Below are 3,956 nucleotides of genomic sequence, written 5' to 3'. Positions count from 1 at the left end.
CCTGCTCCCTCCTTCCCTGGCTCTCCATGTCACCATCTGTGGCACAATCCTTCTCTGTCACTCTCCCTGCCACCCCCTCCTTCTCCTCCCTCCTTCCCCGCTCTCTCTCCCTGCATCTCTCTCTGCATCCCTCCCTCTCGCCCCTTCTCTCGCTCTTTCCTCCTCTTTCTCTTCTCCTGTCACGCATTTCTCATCACTCCCCCTCATTCTGGCTTTCCACCCACTGCTGTCTTCTCTGTCTCTCCCTCTCTCTCTACCTCTGACCGACCCCCCTTTACCCTCTCTTTCTATTGGTTTTTTGTGGTCCCCTGTTCCCCATTTCTCTTCTTTTTCTTGGGAGGCTTCTCCCTCCTCCCCCATCCCAGGCTCCTGCTTGCAGACCCCCCATCTGTGCCCCTACCCCCCCGCCACCACCCAAGACGTGTCCTAGAGATGGGGGGTGACGCACCAGGCGCTGGTGGGAAGTCAGGGCCGGAGACCAGATGGGAGCGGCTCTGCGGGCAGACGTGGCCGCTGCAGGCCTAGGAGGGGCTCCGTGCGCCAGCCGTCTAAAAGTGGGCACAGTGTGGGGAGCCCGGCTAAGGGGTGCTGGGGGCACTGGGGACTGGTCAGGGGGAGGAGGCAGCAGAATGCTAACCGGCTTGGCGGCAAGGAGGGGAGCCCTCACCCCATGGGCAGGTAAGGAGGCTGGGGCCTGGATGGGGTCCCAGAGGGTGGGGTGCTGGAGCTCACCCTCTGCGCAGGATGAACTTGGGAGGCTGGGGCTGGGGACTGGGAGAGGGTGGAAGGTCCAGGGAGGAAGGAGGACATCCTGCGACCTCTTCGTGGACAGCGGGGGGGCTGGAGGGTGGGCATTAATCTTGGAATCTCATACCATGATTCCAGAATCTTGGAGTCACGGAACAGCAGAGTGTGGGAGCTGGACAAAACCAGATGCGTCATGGCATTTAGCCTCCTTGGCTCAAATGCCAGCTTTCCTGAGCTCCCCCTCTGGGCTGGGCACTGTGCTCAGCTCACTCCCATTTAATCTTTACAACAACCCTGGGAGGTGGGTAGGCTTGTCTTCATTTTTATAGGAAAAACTGAGGTCCAGAGATGGGAAGTGAGTTGCCCAAGGTCACACAGCAATTCGGCATCCTCCCTCTGTGGCAGAGCCCAAGCCCCCAACCTAGGGTTTGTGGGCTTGTGGGGTGTGTTCCTGTGGGTCAGACCCCAGGTCTGAGGGTGGGGGCACTGAAGATCTGGGCCTCTTCCCTGGGGGCAAGCCCAGGGGAGCAGAGAGAAAGAAGGACGTAGAGTCAGCCAGGGACTATCAGCCTGCATTGTCCAGGGCTGTCTCAGTCCTTGTCTCTCAGCCCGAGGCCTTCTTCAGGGAAGCCCACAGGGCTGGGAGGTATGGATGGTTTAGGAACAAACAGAACTGGGCTCAACTTCTGGCCTCCCACTCACCAGCTGAGTGACCTTGCACAGCTTACTGAACCTCTCTGAACCTCAGGTTCCTCCTCTCTAAAAACCCCCCCTCTTGGGCTCGGTGAGGATCTCATGATGTGTGTTCGAGGCCTCTGCCCAGGAGCACCCTCCTACTTCGCTCCTAGTTCTACTTGCTGAACTGCTTGGTCTGCTCACATTTGCAGATGTCCTACGTGCTGTGCTGGGTGCTAGGGTTACAGATATAAATAACTCAGGGTCCTGTGCCCAAGAGCCGGCAATCTAGAGGGGAAGGGGGTGGGAGATAGACAAATGGAGAATGACTGGGGTGTCTGGCATCCCTGAGGGGCTATTCTGAATTGCTGTGGGGCTCAGGGCAACCACTCACCCTCTCTGGACCTCTGTTCCCTCTGGAATAGTCCTCTGAGGAGTCCGCCCCCGGCTTTCAGGCAAGCTTGTGCCAAAGATAAACCAGACAAGGAGAAAAAGGCCCTCCTCTCCAAAGGATGAACTATATCATGCACAGCACCCCAGCTCCTTAAAGAAAAGCTGGCATCTAAATTGCAGGTCTGACTTACCCCAATGGAGAGCTATAATTTCCTTGCTTCTGGCACTCTGGCCCGTTAAACTTTGACAGGGAGGATGGGCCCAGAGAAGGGTGGAGGCAGGGAGTCTTCTGGGGGGACCAAGGGCTTGGGGAGGGGCTAGTTCATCCTCCTGTACGAAGGCAGGGCCTGGCTGGTACCCTGTGTTCCCGCCAGGGCCATGTGTGTTAGCACGTGTGCTGTGGGCACACGTGTGTGTCTGGGCAGGAGGGGCCGTCCTCAGAGCTCACCCTCAGGCTTCCCCGGGGGCGACTGTCCCTGCAGCCTGGAAATTAGGTTTGCCTGGCTCACTGCTCCTCTCTTGGGAGTCTGCTGCTGCCCTCCCTCCTCCAGCCCTGGGTTGTGATTTGTCACCTGGCAGGGATGCTATAAAGCGGATGTGCACACAAGGAGGCGAGGTGGAGGGACGGGTGACGTCGGGCCCCCCAGCCGAGGCAGTCTGGACTCTAAGGTCCCAGATTCACAATTCCAGGTCTAAGAAGGGCTGATTCCAGCATTCTGGAATTCTGACCTTCTCCGATTCAAAGATACGGAGTCTAAAAATCTATGACTCTACAACTCAGTTCTAAGACTCTAAAATTCTAGTTTTAGGTCTCTAAGGGTTTAGGGATTTGGGCCCATGATCTTAATAGTTCAAGAGCCTGAGGAGCAGTGAGGAGAGCTCTGAATAGGTTGGTGAGAGAGCCGGATGCCAGCTGGTTGGCCGGACCAGCTATGACCCTTAGACAAGTGCCTTCTCCAGGCCTGGCCTCAGTCTGCCGGCCTGTGAAATGGGGTGGGTGGGAGATGGTCTTACAAATCCTCCCGGCTTTGTCCCTTCCTAGCTGTGTGACCAGAGTGCATGGCCTCAATTTTGTTCCCTGTGTGTACTGTGGGGACAAACCTAGCGCCTCCCTCATAAGACACTATAGGATGCTGCATGTCCCTGCTTAGCCTGGAACCTTAGCTCAGTAACAAAGGGCTGGCAGCCCTGTTAGGATCCTATGCGCCCACTGTCCAGACTGCCCCTTGCTTAGTGCCTGGGGTGAGGGCGGGTTGAGGGCTCTCATCAGGCTTGGAGGAGCAGGGAGAGGGTGCTCTGAGCCCGGCCAGCCTGGGGAAGCATCAGGAAGAGCCAGGGCCAAGGGGTTCTTTGCCATTCTTGGGGTCACCCCGCCTGGTGCTCAGAGCCCTTGGAAGTCCCAGGTATTGGGCAGGGGCACCGGGCATGCTCACCCACCCAGAGGCGTCTGCTCTGAGTTGGGGTGCCTCCCCTTTCCAGGAGCTTCGCATGTGAAAAGTGGTGTCCGGACAGGGCAGTGGGGACCATAGGTCTCACTGGAGGCTTTTCAGGTCCAGTGTTCGGCGGGCAGGAGAACACTGGAGGAAGGCTCCTCTGAGAGGTTTCCTTCTCCCTTGGGGTTTCTGTAGGGAGAGTCAGGGCAGCCAGCAGCCAAGGGACTGGGGAAGGGGGTGGTCATTTGGAAGGAGGGGAGGAGGTCCAGTCACAGAGAGGCTCCAGCTTTCAGCCCTGGCCTCTAACTGGGTCTCCGGAGAGCCAGCAGGTCCTGCTGAGGGAGGCTAGCCAATCCTGGGGCAGGAGGTCTCTCGCAGCAGGGCCTGAATTCCCACTATCAGCAATTCATCCTCCCTCTGCGTGAAGATTTGCCCACCGGGGTTCCTCTGATTCATTCGATGCCTCAAACACTGATGCAGAACTTCTGCTTATATGAAAGGGACGAGGGAAAGGACCAGAGCCGAATACTAGCATCTCCACGCTTGAGAGTCAAGTCTAGCAGGGTAGCCAGGAGGAGTCTCAGCTCCTTATAACACACGAGAAGTGTAGGAAGAAGGTGCTCACAGAGTGAATGGGGACGCTTGTTCCCACTGTGCCGAGGGGCAAGCTCTTACTCACGTTTCAAGACCCACTTGAAGTGTCCTCTT

Source organism: Physeter macrocephalus, chromosome 6 (genome assembly GCF_002837175.3).
Source record: "Physeter macrocephalus isolate SW-GA chromosome 6, ASM283717v5, whole genome shotgun sequence".
NCBI classification, from domain to species: Eukaryota; Metazoa; Chordata; class Mammalia; order Artiodactyla; family Physeteridae; genus Physeter; species Physeter macrocephalus.
Note: the sequence above shows the minus strand (reverse complement) of the source record.